Source organism: Diabrotica virgifera, chromosome 7 (assembly GCF_917563875.1).
Source record: "Diabrotica virgifera virgifera chromosome 7, PGI_DIABVI_V3a".
Taxonomy (NCBI): domain Eukaryota; kingdom Metazoa; phylum Arthropoda; class Insecta; order Coleoptera; family Chrysomelidae; genus Diabrotica; species Diabrotica virgifera.
In genome coordinates, this window is record NC_065449.1 from 196,617,545 (window position 1) to 196,636,220 (window position 18,676).

At 33.4% G+C, this 18,676-nt stretch overlaps 1 protein-coding gene across 2 annotated transcripts in view; it reads left to right on the forward strand.

Annotated features, from left to right (window-relative positions):
• Positions 1-18,676, forward strand: part of LOC114334913 (uncharacterized) — a 122,734-nt gene that overhangs the window by 64,923 nt on the left and 39,135 nt on the right. The gene's annotated exons all lie outside the window — the stretch shown is intronic.

Consider the following 18,676-nt stretch of genomic DNA (forward strand, 5'->3'; position numbering starts at 1 on the left):
GCCATCTTGGAAAAGGTGGTGTAAACCTACAGAAATTTTAATTACACGTAAAATGTAGCAAAGTAAATTTTCTACAATTTTATATCTATCACTTATTATCGTCAAGTGACCACCAAAAAAATTATAAACAAAAATAAGAGAAAATTTTGTAAGAACTTTCCTTCTGGAGGTTATGACTTTTTTTCCGTTCATTTCACAATAAAATAACACCATAGCGATTTTGTATAGGATTTTTCAACGAACAATTTCCACTATAGTTCTTTAATTTTCTTTATTTATCTAGGTTTTACAGCGCTCCAAACTTGACCAGGTTCTCGGATTCTCATAGGAATACGATAAGAACAAAACCTTAGGCTTAGATACCTTTCTATCTATATATTTATTTATTATAATTTGAACATTGCTATGCTATTATTAAGCTATTTTTGACCCTTTTCCCCGCCACCTATGAGGTAGAGTCTGGAGGCGCGTTTTTTGTGTGGTATCCCCAATAGGCCTAATCCACGGACAATTTCTAGACAAAATATTATTTATTATTACATCTTGAAAAATAGCTATCATAGTTATTATTTTTTCATTCTTTTTCGATGATCCAGGCTGCGAGTCAAGATCTGAATCAATATCCGAGGTGAATTTTTGTGGTATAATGAGAGTTAAAGTTGGCGTCATTGTCGGTAATTCATCTTCCAATTCATTTTCTTCAATAATTAATGTTGATATGTCCACGATGTTGCTTCAACTTTCACTACCACAATGGAGGCACACTGCTGAACATTTGAGGTCTGCTTTTTGGCAACCACATGCACTTCCAATTTCCATTGCATCTGCAAATATGAATTTAATAAGCTCAGGGGTACTGGAGGCTTGGAAGTTTGGATTGGTATCCAAAATTTTCCATGCTTTTTCAAGCCCCAATCTTCTGGATCATAATGTTTATCGAACCATGACTAAATCTGGTGATACACTTGGAGTCTGTGGAATCGGGCTGCATCTTGTGTTGGAGGAAGTGAGAAGAGATTAAATGCATTTTTTGTCACTATTTTAGAGAATCGTTAGAATCTCAGGGTTTCCAGAGAATCGTCTTTATTTCCGCCATATAAAGAGACGAAAAACGTTCGCCCACAACAGTAAGTAAAGATGGCTAGACTTTCCCACTGCCAAATAATTTTCCCCAAAGGTTTTTTACAAATAAAATAACCACTACTAATGATGCGCGCTTACAAAAAACACAAAATGCTTATCTAATTACAGAAATATAAATTTTACCCACAAGACTCTCAATAGTATTATCTATAAAACTCAAAATACTTTTCACAATTTTTAATACGACTTCACGTGGCCAAATAGGCAGCACAACTCTAAGAATAAGTTAAGGGAACTGACTGCTGTGCCACCCAGGATAAATTATAATAATAAAACTAATAGCAGACAGATATTCAGTCCGGTATGGAGGAATAATGACGTAACTGCAAATTTTCTCAATTCCTGTTTATTGCGAATTAACTTCTAAAATATTATGTACAGATGATACAAAAACGACCGAAATGTAAAAATGTACTGAGCCAATATAGGGTATTTGCATCGTTACTGAAATATGCGCTACGTTAGACCTTGTTTCAGATGCATAATGACGCAACTGTAGATAGGGTTGAAAATGGGGTGATTAAATTAAGATAATAGGTTTGTTCTAGCAAACAGTCAAACTAGTCACAAACCGTCAGCAAACAGTTGGTCAGTGAGAGAACATATGTAATACAGTCACCAGCGCTATACTAGGGATGGGAAAAACCTACCGGTTTTAACCGAAAACCGGTTTTTTTACTTCGCAATAACCGGTTTTACCGGTTGTTTTTTGTTCCGGTTATAACCGGTTTTTTCTTTTTAAAGTAAAAACCGGTTATTAGGTTTTTACGGTGATTAGGATTAAGTTAGGTATTATTTTGGATCCAAATCATAATTATTATTCTCAAGTAATTATTCAAAAAAAAACCATAATCCAAATTTTATTTTATAAATACAGAAGCAAACTGAAAGTGCAAACTCACATCAGCCAGAAACAATTAAGTTTTATTATAATATTTCGTTGAAAAGGTATTATTTGTAATCATAATATTTACATAAGAAGTGATTTGGTTGAAGTAGACGCAAACATCATCTATTTTTCACATTTGACTCTTGACATTGAAAGTGGGTGAATGCTTTTTTCTGAAAACCAAAAATAATGTTCTGACTATGAATATCGAATTACCGATTATGAATACGAATCTCCAAGGATTTCCCTACGTTTTCAAAACGATACACCCATACAGGAAGTATTAAATGAGTTAAAATGTACCTATTATACCAAAATATACAAACGTGTTAAAAGAAATACATTATAATTTTTTTTGATGGTAGTAAAAATAAAAGATAAATTACATTATCCAATTTATTTTTAAGTAAAATATTTATGGTGATATTATTTTTTTTTAAATCCCATTTGAAAGAGTCTGGGAAATTTTTATAAGTTAAAATGGTTGGGTTAAATTGTATATTATTGCAATATGTATATATTAATCTTACGCTCTATTATATTTAATAATAGTCAATAAATATATATTAAAAATAAAATAATAAATAAATATAATAATTAATAGAATAAAATGGTTTTATTAAAAATTGTGTTCTATTTATATTGATATTGATGTTCTTTCGATAGTACTAATTTTGATCATATTGATATCGAGTATCCAGTAGAGTGGAGTAACGCAAACTAAAGTGCATTGTAAATGTAACATTGTAACCTATTGGATTAAAAAAACCGAAAACCGGTTTTTGGAAAAACCGGTTTTTTGGTCGGTTATAACCGCCAGGTTAAACCGTAAGCAAAAAAAACCGGTATAATCGAAAGCCGGTGTTTTGTCAAAAACCGCCACCCCTACGCTATACCCTCTACTCGCGCTGGTCGACTATTCGCTGATGGTTTCACACCGTTTGAAACTGATGCTAGAGCAAACCTTATGAAATTCGAACCAATATCGATGAAAATAAAAGCCATTGTTGTCAAAAATCAAACGCCATACCGATGCTCCGGGACGATTACTCTTAATTTAATCCTCATTTTAAATATTTAAAAATCGTTTTTTTACTCTTCTAAAGAATTTTGCATGTTTCGGTTGCGTCATTCATCTTCTTCTTCTTCTTCTACGGCACTACAGCCCAAATTGAGCCTTGGCCTCCTTTATTTTTTGCCTCCACCCTTGCCTGTCTGTGGCTGCTCTTCTCCATACACGGACTCCTAAAAGGTCTTGTGCGTCGCTGTTTACTGTGTCTTCCCAGCGCTTTCGTGGCTTCCCAACCGGTCTCTTTCCTTGCATTCTAGCATTCAGTGCTCGTTTTGGTAGCCTATTCTCTCCCATTCTTATCACATGTCCGGCCCATTGCAATCTTTGTAATCTAATGAAGTCTGACAGGGGCGTTTCCTTATAAAGTTGATAAAGCTCGTTGTTGTATCGACTTCTGAAGATTCCGTTTTCCCTCACAGGTCCTAGTATTCTCCTAAGTACTTTCCTTTCGAATGTGTCGAGTTTGTTTTTGGATGTTTCTTTCAGCACCCAGACTTCACTGCCATAGCATGTTATTGGTCGAATTAAGGTTTTATAGATTCTCATCTTTGTATTTCGGTAGACACTTTTTGACCGAAATATATGGGAGAGGGCAAAATAAGCTCTGTTTGGCTGCGTTATTCTCTTCCTTATTTCTCCATCTTCTGATCCGTCGGCATAAATTTCTACTCCCAGGTATGTAAACTTTTCAACCGTTTCAATGTCATCTTCATGTATAATGTTTTCTGGGACTATATTTCTTCTCGTCTGAGTCATTATTTTTGTTTTTTCTGTGTTAATTTCCAGACCTAGCATTTTTGTTTGTGCTTTTAACTCTGCATATGTTTCCTGTACTCCTGTTGATGTTCTACTCATAATATTAATATCATCAGCATAAGCGGCCAGTTGAACCGTTCGGTTGGTCAGTAGATTTCCTCGTCCAGTTTGCATTTGCCGAACCGCATACTCCAGTGCCAGGTTAAACAATGTTGGGGCCAGCCCATCTCCCTGTTTTAGTCCCTGCGAAATGTTAAAAAAGTCTGTCCGGTGGTTTTGTATTCGTACACATGCCTGAGTTTCATCCATTGTGGCTTTAATGAGTCTTATTAACTTGTGTGGTATTGCCAATTCAGCCAATATATAGTATAGTTTGTTCCTTTTGACTAAGTCGTATGCCTGTTTGAAGTCTACAAACACGTTGTGAACATCAATATCGTGTTCCCATGCTTTGCTCAAGATCTGTTTTACTGTGAATATTTGATCCAGTGTCGATCTTCCCCGTCGGAAGCCCGTCTGATACTCTCCAATAATATTTTCTGCTAGTGGTTGGAGCCGCTGGTTTATAATATACGTGAGGACTTTATATGCTGTACATAGTAGAGAGATTCCACGGTAGTTTTTGCACTGGAGTTTGTCTCCTTTTTTATAGATCGGGCATACTATACTTTTCTTCCAGTCGTCGGGTATTTTCTCTTCTTGCCATACGTCTCTGATGAGCGCGTGGATGTGACTTGCTAGGTGGTCGCCACCTACCTTATATAGTTCTGCTGGTATTTCATCAACTCCCGGAGCTTTATTGTTTTTCTGGGCCTTAATGGCTTCGAAAACTTCCTCTATGGTTGGAGCTTCTACTCCATTCTCTTCTACGTAGATCATACCCATTTCATCTTCCATGTCTCCTTGAGTTCCAAGTAGTGTCTGAAAATAATGCTTCCAGGTTTCTGTGACTTTCTGTTGGTCACTGATTATTTGCTCACTTTCATCTTTACATAGACTTGTTTGGGGTTTATACCCACTTTTTATCTTTTTTAGGTATTCGTAAGCCCCTCTAATTTCGTTATTTTTGAAATGTTCTTCCATTTTTTCTATTTGTCCATTTTCATAGGCTCTCTTTTTATTTCTACATGTCTTGTCTGCTTTCCGTCTTGCGACTTCAAATAATGTTCGTCTTTCCCGTGTTCTTCTTGTTATGTACATTTTGTGTGCTTCATTTCTTTCCTCGATTACTTGTCTGCACTCGTCATCAAACCATGCTGCTCTTCTCTCCTTTTTCTTGTTTCCCAGGGTGGACGCTGCTGCTGTCAGTACTGCTGTTTTGATATTAGTCCATTTGCCCTCTATGGAGTGCAGTTCTAGCGTCCTTAACTCATTTGCGACTTCTTGTTCGAACTTCTCTTTACATTCCTGAATTTTCAGTTTTTCCAGGTCCAGTTTGTTTGTTCTTTGTTGTCTTTCGTTTCTTTTGCTGTTAACTCTGCATCTAAATTTGGTTTGTACTAAAAGATGGTCTGATCCACAGCATGCTCCTCGTCGTGTTCTCACATCGGAGATACTACTGGCTGCCCTTTTGTCTATCAGCACATGGTCAATTTGATTGGTTGTGGTTCCATCTGGTGAAATCTATGTCATTTTGTGTATGCCTTTATGTGGGAAGCATTTGGAACTTATAACCATGTTTTTACTGGTGGCAAAATTTATCAAAAACTCCCCATTCTCGCTTGTTTCATTGTGCAGAGAGTGTTTTCCTATTGTGCCATAGAACTGCGGTTCCTTGCCTATTTTAGCATTCATATCACCCATTATAATCTTGATGTCATTTTTTGGCGCAGTATCATATACTATCTCCAGCTGTTGGTAAAAGCTTTCCTTTGTATGTTGCTCTTAATCTTCTGTTGGACAGTGAATGTTTATCATTGTTAGGTTGAAGAAGTGGGTGCGAATTCTCAACTTACATATCCTTTCACTGACTGCCTGAAAGTCGATGATTTTTTACTTAAAATCATTATCCACCACAAATGCGACTCCACATTCTTTGCTTCCCTGTTCCTTCCCACTATATAGAATTGTGTGCTTTTTAGTGTCCCTGACACCTTTCCCCAGCCATCTTGTCTCCTGAAGAGCAGTAATCATGATCTTATATCTTTTTAGTTCTTGCAGAAGTGCGGTTTGAGCTCCTGGTCTATTTAGCGTCCTCACATTCCAGTTTCCAAATGCATAGTCCATGTTTCGTAGCTTGAGTCGTTTCCGAAAGTTCCGTCCTGTATTCCGAGGCAAATGTTCAGGTTTCGTAACAGTGTGTTTTTTCCGGGAGTGGGTTGTCAGCCCACTGCCCAACCTTCCTCCTTTATCCGGGCTTAGGACCGGCAGTGGTGACTCCTGAGCTACTCTCTTCACCCATTTGTCACCTCAGGCGGAGTCATTCATCTTCTGGACGGGCCAATTTGTCCTCAAACAACTTCTTGTTTCTTTTCTATATATGCTTAGGGTTCCAAGTTTTATAGTGGAGAGAAAGGTCAAAAATATATTAATAATAGCATAGGAATGTTAAAACCATAATCAATTGTATGAATAAAAAATATATAGATAGAAAAGTAAGCCTAACGTTTTGTTTTACTGCATCCCTATGAGCATTCGATAATCAGGTCAAGTTTGGAGCGCTGTAAAACCTAGATTAGACCGTGCAGTATCGTCGCCCCCGCTAGCGCAATTATTCCGATTCGATTTTTTTGCACAAACTTACTCAAAAAGAGGTCCTTATAACATATCCACAGGGTGCCGGGCGGTGCCGTGGTCGAAAATTTTTTTAAACATTTTTTGTAAACAAATTCACAAAAACAATTTTTTTATTTCCAAAAATTTTGTTTTAGATAATTTGGGTCATTCTGAGCAAAAAAAGGTCTCTTGTCATTTTTCTCTAAAATTGATTGTTGTCGAGTTATACGCGATTAAAAAATTGAAAAATGCGAAAATGACCATTTTCAAGGCTTCATAACTCGATCAAAAATGATTATTATGAAATTCAAAAATTGACAAAATCAAGATTCAAATACCTTCTTCAGAGTTCTGAAGAGATTTTTGTCATTCATTTATTACAAAGCTGTTATTTTTAGTTATTATCAATTAGCGCTATAATCCAACTGTATCGTCGCCCCCCGTTAACGGAACTATTTGGATTAGATTTTTTTGCAGAAACTTACTCAAAAGGAGGTCCTTATAACATATCCACAGGGTGCGGGCGGTACCGTGGTCGAAAAATTTTTTAAACAATTTTTTTAAACAAATTCACAAAATAATTTTTTCATTTCCAACAATTTTTTTTAGATAACTTGGGTCATTATGAGCAAAAAAGTCTCTTGTAATTTTTCTCTTGATTGTTGTCGAGTTATATGCGATTAAAAATTTGAAAAATGCGAAAATGGCCATTTCAAGGCTTCATAACTCGATTAAAAATGATTATTATGAAATTCAAAAAGTGACAAAACAGCTTTGTAATAAAATAATGATAAAAATCTCTTCAAGACGTTGAAGAAGATATTTGAATCTTGATTTTGTCTTTTTTGAATTTCATAATAATAATTTTTAATCGAGTTATGAAGCCTTGAAAATGGTGATTTTCGCATTTTTCAAATTTTTAATCGCGTATAACTCGACAACAGTCAAGTTTAGAGAAAAATGACCAGAGACCTTTTTTACTCACAATGACCCAAATTATCTAAAAAAAAATTGTCGGATTATTTTTGTGAATTTGTTTAAAAAAATTGTTTAAAACATTTTTCGACCACGGCACCGCCCGGCACCCTGTGGATATGTTATAAAGACCTGTTTTTGAGTAAGTTTGTGCAAAAAAATCTAATCGAAATAGTTCCGCTAACGGGGGCGACGATACAGTTGGACTATACCGCTAATTGTTAATAACTAAAAATAACAGCTTTGTAATAAAATAGTGACAAAAATCTCTTCAGGACGTTGAAGAAGGTATTTGAATCTTGATTTTGTCGCTTTTTGAATTTCATAATAATCATTTTTAATCGAGTTATGAAGATTTGAAAATGGCCATTTTCGCATTTTTCAAATTTTTAATCGCGTATAACTCGACAACAGTCAATTTTAGAGAAAAATCACAGGAGACCTTTTTTGCTCAGAATGACCCAAGTTATCTAAAAAAAAAAATTGTTGGAAATAAAAAATTATTTTTGTGAATTTGTTTAAAAAAAATTGTTTAAAAAATTTTTCGACCACGGTACCGCCCGGCACCCTGTGGATATGTTATAAAGACCTGTTTTTCAGTAAGTTTGTGCAAAAAATCGAATCGGAATAATTGCGCTAGCGGGGGCGACGATACTGCCCGGTTTAGATAGACAAATAGAATTAAACAACTTTATAGTGGAAATAAAATTCTTATAATGTTATTTTATTGTAAAATGAACTGAAAAAAAGTTATAACCTCCAAAAGGAAACTTGTTAAATTTTTTTTATATATATTGTTTATATCTTTTTTGTTGGTCACTTGACGATAAAGAGTAACAGAAAGAAAATTGTAGAAAATTCAGTTTTCTACATTTTATATTTTATTATATTTTCCGCAGGGTGGGTAGTTTACGAGATATAGCGCGAAACCCCTTTGCGAAACCGGGGGACAAGGGTGGTGACCCCAAAAACTTAAACTTAAGCTCCTACTAGTCTCATCTATACAATAAAAAAAATAAAATTGACTCCTCTAACAAATGAAAGGTACGCCCTAAAAAATGTAATATTTCAATGGACTACCTCTGTTATTGGAGATGGGATTTTTATTTTCATCTAGTTGTATTTACTATCATAGTTACGTTTTCATACATATCGAGTATTATTTGTCTATATCTCGAGTCTATTCTACAATTATTCATAGCTTGTTTTGTGGCCCACATCTCGATACTATCAAATGCCTTTTCATAGTCTACGAAGGCAAGAAATACGGGTAGTTGGTATTCATTAGCCTTCTCTATCAATGTTCTCATCGTCAGCAAATGGTCTGATGTACTATATCCTTTGCGGAAGCCAACCTGTTCAAGCGGTTGGTAATTATCCATTTTGTAATTTAACCGATTGTTAATGATTCTCATAAACAGAGTACTACTAGACACTCGTTACACTTTTTGGGGATTTTGCTATTATGGATATATATACATTAAATAGTTCTTTTAGTATAAGAATTCTTACTGTCTTGCTTGTTTTCAAGAGCTCAGAAATTATGCCGTTTGTCCTGGAGCTTTATTATTTCTTAGCTCTTTTAAAGCTCTTTCTATTTTGAATCTCTTTATATTCGGTAGTACCTCTGATCCTAGGTTTTTTATTTTCCTTCTGACGTTCTCCTTTATTGATTCATTAGGCTGGATTTGCGAGCTGTACAAGGTTTTGTAAAAGTCTTCGACAATCTTTAAAGCCCTTTAGACCCACCCCAATTAAAAACTAAGTAATCTAACGGAATTTAATTTCAGTCTTATAGCTCTTCAAAAATCCTACACAATCATTTTTGAAAAAGCTTTTTATCGCCAAAAATGAAGGAGCTATGTTTATAAAACCAATTTTTTTTTTCGAAATATTCGAATAGTCCGCTTATGGAACATTTGCAATGCATGTATAATCTAACAGAACTGGTTCGTATACTGGAAGATGACTTAAAAACTATTTGTATTTGTACTTCGTACTTTCGTATTTTTGTGTAAATATTTTTGTAATTCTTTAATTCTACTTTTTTTCTGTATAGATCTATTAAATTATCTACTTATAAAAATTGTAATGTTCTTAAGGGTTGAAATATTATGATATTATATCCTAAAGCATAAAACAATCATTATTTTTTGCCAATCAAAACCAAATTTTACCCATATTAAAGTTTACAATATTTTTATATAATTTTTGACATTAACGGGTAGTTTACACCCATAAAAATAATCGACACTCTTGAGCATGTTGTAGAATATGAAGTACAGGGTGAGATGATCCTAATCCCAAATTTTTATGTAAATCGATACAATCCGACATTATTTTTTAGGATAAGTAATTTTTTATATATACAGGGTTTAACAAAAAAACAGGTCATAAATTAAACCACCTATTCTGGGACCAAAAATAGTTCGAATGATCCTAACTTACTTTAGTACAAATATGCACATAAAAAAAGTTACAGCCATTTGAAGTTACAAAATGAAAATCGATTTTTTCGAATATTTCGAAAACTGTTAGAGATGTTTTATTGAAAATGGACGTGTGGTATTCTTATGGCAGGAACATCTTAAATAAAAATTATAGTTAAATTTGAGCACCCCATAAAAAATTTATGGGTGTTTTGTTCCCTTAAAGCCCCCCAAACTTTTGTGTACGTTCCAATTAAATTATTTTTGTGGTACTATTAGCTGAACTAAATATTTTTAAAACTTTTTTGCCTCCTAGTATTTTTTCGATAAGGCAGTTTTTATCGAGTTGCAGCTTCTTAATTAATATGTTTACATTAAAATTTTATGGGGGTTTTGTTCTTTTAAACCCCCCAAATGTTTGTGTACGTTCCAATTAAACTATTGCTGCGATACCATTAGTTAAACACAGTGTTTTGAAAACTTTTTTGCCTCTTTGTATTTTTCCGATAAGGCATCTTTTATCGAGATGTAGCTTCTTTTTTAATATGGTTCAAAATATACCTAAAAATGTAAATCATAAATAAATGTTCATATTATTACCAAGTCTCCATAATCGTACTTAACCATATACAAATATATGTGGTGGATTTTAAAAATATTCAAAATATCTCGATATAAACTGATTTTTATATAATATATTATGGGGTGATGATAAAATGATAAAATTTTTATGGGGTGTCCAAATTTCACTATAATTTTTTCTGCCGTAAGAATAATACATGTCCCTAATAGTTTTCGATATATTGGAAAAAATCGATTTTCATTTTGTAACTTCAAAGGGCTGTAACTTTTTTTATGTGCACATTTGTACTAAGGTAAGTTAGGTTCAATCGAACTATCTTTGGTCCCAGAATATGTGATTAAATTTATGACCTGTATTTTTGTTAAACCCTGTATACATAGCTCCAACAAGGAAGGTTTTAAGGGTTGAAATATTAGGATAGTATATCTTAAAGCATAAAACAATCATCATGTTACTTATAAGAACCAAATGTTGACAATATTAAAGTTTAAAATGTTATTTTATAATTTTTTACAAGTAGTTTTTTTAGGGGTAGTTTTCACCCTTAAAAAACCAAAAGCGTACAACGGCTCAATATAGAAAATGAACTAGAGGGTGAAATGAGCCTAATCCCAAATTTTTGTACAAATCGATGCTGGACGAAAAAATTGTGAGATTTTGCCATTTTTTCAGTTTTATTTCCTCGACTATTAGGTCCTCAGTAATAATTTAATAATGTGCCTTTCATTCTGCGTTTAAATTTTTCAAAAATATTTATTAGTTTTCTCAGGATTCGGAAAAAATAAATACATTTAAAACACATTGAACATATTTGACAGGCCACATTTTGCGCTTATACCCTTAAGCTGCTGTACATGATACACAAATATAAAAAATATAAATAACAAGCTGAAATTGCGAGCATTATCATAACGAAAACTTTGTTTATATACCTATTTAAATTCATAATATAGAAAATTGCTATTACGAAAAACTGTTTAGAATTAAAAATTATGTTTTAATGTGCAAGTACATCATTCTAATTTAAATGTTGTGAACTATAAAGATACTTTACTCGAAATTCATATTTTTTTACATACCTCGTATAAAATTAATAAAATTTGATTCATGATGGTTGCATCATAAATCTTAGACCAAGAAGAGATTTTTATGAAGAATAACTTTTCTTCGTCAAATTAAAAATACAAGAGTTATAAATGAAAATGATGTTGGTATCCATAATTTGAGAAAATTCGTCAAATATTTTTTTTTATTAGAAGGATGTAATTTCATATATCAGAACATACTTTTTTATTCCAAACTACATTTTAAATAACAATTTTCCAATATTGTAAAATAAATAATACATACATGATAAAGATACTTTTTACTGATGAACTTTACTTGGATCTACAGACCTAGCGAGTCTCGTAAATTACACGGCTTTGCGCCACGCTTCACGCAACCGTATTTGCGTACTTGTGTTTTGAGTTGTGTGCGCTGGTCGCTGGTCAAGTGGAGAATTTACCAAATTTAAATCATAGAGTTATATATTAGCATAGAGAGAGTGTCATTCAGAGCGAAGTGACGACACCATCTTTTTTATTTGGATTAGTGCTGTTTCACTCTTACGCATAGTAAAGCTGCTACAGTTGTCCTCCTCTTCCGTGCCTATATTCACACTGAATGTCATCATAGATTTTCGAAACAATGTGTTAGAAAGAGATGCCGCAAACCAGTCCATGAGACCTTGTCGTCAGGAAGCGCGGAAGGTAGGCTCCCTCTATGTTAATATATACCTCTATGATTTAAATATAATCGTTTGTACTGATTCATTATTAATATAGTATAATATGTATTATTGCTTTCAAAATATACTCAAATTGTATTTTTATACATTTATTACACATATTATTATAATAATTAAATTCACTATAAAATGTCATTTATATTTTATTAATAGCTAAATAATTTAAAATTTAGTTTGACATTAACGAAGTGTCAAACTCAAATATAAATAATAACATTTGCTTTGCTTAACAAATTCAGATTAAAAAAGTAGCCTACTTCCTAATCAAATATTTCAGCTGACGTTTAGTGCCTGATAGGAGATAACCGGATTGTGACGTCACATTTTAGATTTTGAGGTCGATTATCTCGAAGACGGTTTGAGATATCGAAATGCCGTTTTCAGATTTGGATTCAGAAGACAAAACTACATAAGAATCCATCGATACATCTGCTCTAAGTATTGCAGGAGCGGCGACGCAATAACACACAGACTTTTGCAAATTTATAAACGAAAAGTTTTCGTTGAAAATACTTTAGGTACTTGTACGATTGCATAATAGATATGGTCTCTACTAATTATACTCTTCTAATGAATAAATAGGGTCCTTCAGATAGATAGACTTTTGTCATTTTACGGAACTTGCAGAAAGATAGATTTAAGTTGTGAAGGTATAGATGGTTGTATAGTTTTTTTTTCCAGAATATAATATATTTTATATATTTGTTTAATAACTCAGTGGACGGAAAATGGACATGAAAAGTTGAATTTCTGGTAGACATGTAGATTTTTGCGAATTAAGCAAACAGTTTCAAAACATGAACAGAGCAGAGATGAAGGAATTGATATATACAAATACACGGACAACTAACCTGAAAAACCTGTATCCAATAGCTAATCACGCAGAACTGGAAATACCAGGATTAGAATCGGATGAGCAAACAGAAATTAAAGAGGAAGATATAGCGAACGCCACAAAAAAGGTGAAAAATACACCTACTCTATGACAAAAATTTACCACTGGATATAATAAAACTCATAGAAAACATATATCTATGTATGTTAGAAATAAAAGGGAAATAAAAGTCAATTGAATAATAACAGAACCCATAGAAGCAAGCACAGAAATCAGGCAAGGAAATTGACTAGGTCCTCTACTGTTTAACATAATGTTGGATGCACTAATAAAACAAGTGAAGAAAAAAAGAGAGTACAAAATGGGCGATAGAAAGATAAAATTACTCTGTTACGCTGATGATACTGTGTTAGTAGCAGAGTGCAAAGACGACCTACAAAGATTACTGCACGAATTCAACATTAACGCAAAAGAAATGAATATGAAAATATCAGCCCAAAAAAACAAAAAGCTTAGTAATAGCCAAAGAACCAAAAGACCAATAGACCAATAGACAATCAAATTATACAACAAGTAATGACTTTCAAATATCTGGGAATTAATCTATCAGCCGAGAACAATATCGAAGCAGAGGTAAAATACTAAATAATTAAAACCAGTAGAACGGCCGGATGCCTAAACGACAAAATTTATCAGTGAAGTGGAAATAAAGGCCTAAATAAAGTCAGTTACTAGGCCAGTTATGACCTACACTGCCGAAACAAAACCAGACACAAGCAAAACACAAAGACATCTGGAGACGAACGAAGATCTTAAGAAGGATTGCTGGAAAAGGACTACAGGGCAGGGTAAGAAGTGAGGAAATCAGGCGCATATGTGGTGTAGACAATATAAATATCTGGGTAAAGAACAGAAAAAAGAATGGAATCAACACATAAGCAGGATGTCTGAATTTAGGTTAGTAAGAATAGCCAGAGACAAGTCATCGTTAGGCAAAATAACTATAGGACGCCGAAGGAAAAGATTTAAAGACAATTTAGGGACCGAATAAAAGGCACCGTTGAAGAAAAATAGGCAGTACTGCCTATATAAAAGAAAAAGAAAAAGAAGAAGTTTCTAAACATAAAAAGTATTGTTTTGTTCACTAACAGACCGTTCCCACTTGTCGTGTGTCAATGTATTTTATATGGAGCTATTCACACTTAATAAAAAATGTGAATAGCTCCATATATTGCCACTAGAACCTCCGATTAAAATAAGGATACGACACACGACAAGTAAGTAATGGGCTGTTAGATCCGCCTCTGCATCATTCTTATACCGGCGAAAAAAAAAAAATAAAAAATCGATTACTTTAGTTGTTCCTTTAGAATTTTTACGACATATTTGTTTTTCTTTATAACTGCTAAATATTTATCTTGCAACAAATAAAATATTTGCCTTGTTAGTAACATATAGGAAAAGGCTTGTACCAAAACATATCACGCGCCTAAAAATATTCTAGCACAGGATGAATGTCAATTTCACCATTTAAATATTTATGCGCTGGAATTGTTTGATAGTTCGGTGAAGATATTTTTAGAGAAGTAGGGTCAGGAGGTATTTTATTAACGATTCGAAAAGTCTAATACTCCGTTCAGCAGTTTAGTAATAATTTTGCGTTTTATAGCTCAACTTAAACATATTTTAAGTTGATATTAATACAAAACATTTTACAATGTAAATTGTGTGTCATATATAATAAGGTGATTAATAACGTGACTTGAAAGGTAAGTAAAATCATGAAAACGTAGAAACATTCAAGACAGAATATTTTATTTATTCAAATTTTATTACGTATAGATATACAGCTAGAGTCAAAAGTATTAGAAATTTAAAGGATAGATGCTCAACAAAATCGGGCAATATTTTGTAGGTTTGTAAGTTAGCAATATTCATCACATCATCATCATTAGCTCTACAACCCATGGTGGGTCTTGGCCTGTTCCAGAATCTGCTTCCATTCCTTCCTAGCCCTCGCCTTGATTTTCCAATTTCGCACTCCTAACACTCGCAAGAAGTCTTCCATCTGGTCCTTAAATCGTGCTATGGGCCTGCCCCCTCTGCTCAGTCCACCCTTCATCTTCTTAAAGTTCTCTCTCCTATCGGAGGTTGGATATCATAATGGGTATGGTCACTTTGTTGGCTGCTGCTCTGAATAGTTGTAATGAACTACAGTTAAACCATTCTCTAAGGTTCCTCAGCCCGGAGATGCGTCTTCTTCCTATGCTTCTTCTTCCTTGGATCCTTCCTTGATTAATAATTCTCAGCAACTCATATTTTTCTACTCTGGTAATGTGACCCAAATATTCCAGTTTTCTAGTTTTTATACTTTTCATAATTTCTAACTCCTTATTTAAACGTCGTAGCACTTCAACATTGCTAATCCTTTGAACCCACTGAATTTTCAATATTCTTCTGTAACACCACATTTCGAACGCTTCAATTCTTCTTATGTGTTGTCTCTTCAATGTCCAAGCTTCCATTCCGTAAAGCAATATAGAGAATATGTAGCATCTTAGAGCCTTCAATCTGAGAGGCAACTGATGGTCTTTGTTTGTAAGCAGTGTCTTCATTTTTATAAATGATTGCCTTGCAGTTTCAATTCGGACTTTAATTTCTTTGCTTTGGTCATTTTTGTCATCAACCCAGGTTCCCAGATATTTGTATGTCTTAACTTTTTCTATTTGGGTTTGCTCTATCATTAACCTTTCATTTCCATGTTCTGTTTTTGAGACAATCAGTCCCGTTCTCTGGCTATAAGTGTGTTTCGACGCCTACACCTCATTCATTCGCTCTAAGTGGCCTAGCCACCGCAGCCTGTTTATTTTGATATATCTATAGTCCAGAAAGCCACTGCGCATCCGCTAGGAAAAATATTCTAATTCGGATTTTTTGCACAATCTTACTCAAAAAGGACTCCTTTTAACAAATTTGCATGTTGCCAGGACCAAAAGGTGGTCAAAAATTGTTCAAACGTTTTTTTTTGTTTTTTTCCTAAAATTATCCTTTTTCCACGGAAAAGGGGTTTTTTAGGTTTTCTGGATTATTCCAAACAGAAAAGGTCTTTAGTGACTTTTCTCTAAAAATGATAGTTTTTGACATATTTAAGCGATTAAAAATTGAAAAATTGCGAAATCGGCCATTTTTAACCCTCAAAAACTATGTGAAAATCTAAAAATTTGAATGTTGCCAAGGTAGGCAGATATTCTTTAAACATCGATTGATGAAATCCTGAAGAGTTTTTTGCAATACAACATTCAAAACTCCTTTGTTTTTTGATTGCTACTCAAGCATGCGCGACACTATTTTCCACCGACAGTATGGTGCAAATGAAAGGAATAAATTCGTTCTTTCGTAAACCGGCGACTTTAAGGAAAAATCCCGAAACAGGTCGATTTTTATTTTTAAGTTAGGATATTGTGGCATATATGGTATACTAGTGACGTCATCCGTCTGGGCGTGATGACGTAATCGATGATTTTTTTAAATAAGAATAGGGGTCGTGTGGTAGCTCATTTGAAAGGTTCTTCAATTCTCTATTTAGTAATGTAAACATTTACATAATTATTTATACAGGGTGTCCTTCTACTTCTTTTTTGTCAAATAATTTAATTTAATAAAATTTTTTTGGACACCCTGTATCAATAATTATGTAAATGTTTATATTACTGAATATAGAATTGAAGAACCTTTCAAATAAGCTAGCACATGACCCCTATTCTCATTTAAAAAAATCATCGAATACGTCATTACGTCCAGACGGATGACGTCACTAGTATACCATATATGCCACAATATCATAACTTAAAAATAAAAATCGAACTGTTTCGAGATTTTTCCTTAAAGTCGCCGGTTTACGAAATAACGAATTTATTCCTTTCATTTGCACCATACTCTATACACATGCAACGGTGGAAAATAGTGTCGCGCACGCTTGAATAGCAATTAAAAAACAAAGGAGTTTTGAATATTGTATTGCAAAAAACTCTTCGAGATTTCATCAATCGATGTTTAAAGAATATCTACCTACCTTGGCAACATTCAAATTTTCAGGTTTTCACATAGTTGTTGAGGGTTAAAAATGGCCGATTTCGCAATTTTTTAATTTTTAATCGCTTATATGTCAAAAACTATCATTTTTAGAGAAAAGTCACTAAAGACCTTTTCTGTTTGGAATGATCCAAAAAACCTAAAAAAACTTTTTTCCATGCAAAAAAAATAATTTTAGGAAAAAAACAAAAAAAAAAAACGTTTAAAAAATTTTTGACCATCTTTTGATCCTGGCAACATGGAAATTTGTTAAAAGGAGTCCTTTTTGAGTAAGATTGTGCAAAAAATCCGAATTAGAATATTTTTCCTAGCGGATGCGCAGTGGATTTCTGGACTACTACCAATACTAGGCTCACTATAAAGTTAGTAAAGCTCAAAATTATAGCGTCTGCGCCATAATCCGTTTTCCTGCACGTTTTTATAGATATGTCTGAGGACTTTACGTTCAAAACAGCCTAACCGTTCTTCATCACTTTTTGTTATCGTCCACGTTTCTGACACGTATACCCTATTCCACGAACATACGCCTGTTTTGGATTACTTCGACAACGAATATTTTACTGTGCAAAATAAGAAGAACGAAAGTAAATTGCAAATTACATTGTTGTTTATTGGAATAATTATTAGCGCCATTTACTTTCGTACTTCTTATATTGCACAGTAAAATATTCGTTGTCGAAGTAATCCAAAACAGGCGTATGTTCGTGGAATGGCCCATAAGTGAGGGCGTCGATTACAGTTCTGTATATAGTCTGGGCTGATTATCGGAGAATAGGCCATTTTTGGGAAAAGTTATTTACCAGCAATTTTATTGCTGGAATCGAATTATAAGATCCTATTTATTAATAATATAGGTATGCAAAGTCCTCAGATAGTGTGCTACTTTTTTTATAAACAAAATGGCGCCCGAAAATCGTGTTTTTTTCAATTATTGCTCTATAACTCCGAAGATTTTAACTTTACAACAAAAACACCCAAATAAAAATTCACCGTGATTAAATTCTGCATAGAGACGTGTTTTTCCCGATCTGCTCCGACGAAAATTTTCCTCGGAAAATGCGGGTTTTCCCAACAAAATCTTTAAATTTCCCATAAAGTTTTAGATAAATAATTATTTACCAATAATTAAATAATTTGATGACTTAAAAGCCTTCTTGGTTTAGATTATAGCCCCAGAAGCTGGTGAAAATTAAACGAATATTTTAGCAACAATTCAATTGTTAATTAATAATAATTTACAGTGGCAATAATAACCAAAATAATTATGATACACTGATCAAACTTTGAAATCTTATAAAGATGAGATGCCTATTTAACATTTTGTCGACAAAATATAAATTTTTTATTTTTTTGCATAATCTTTAAATGTTTAAAAAAAATAGTTATAAACAAATTAAC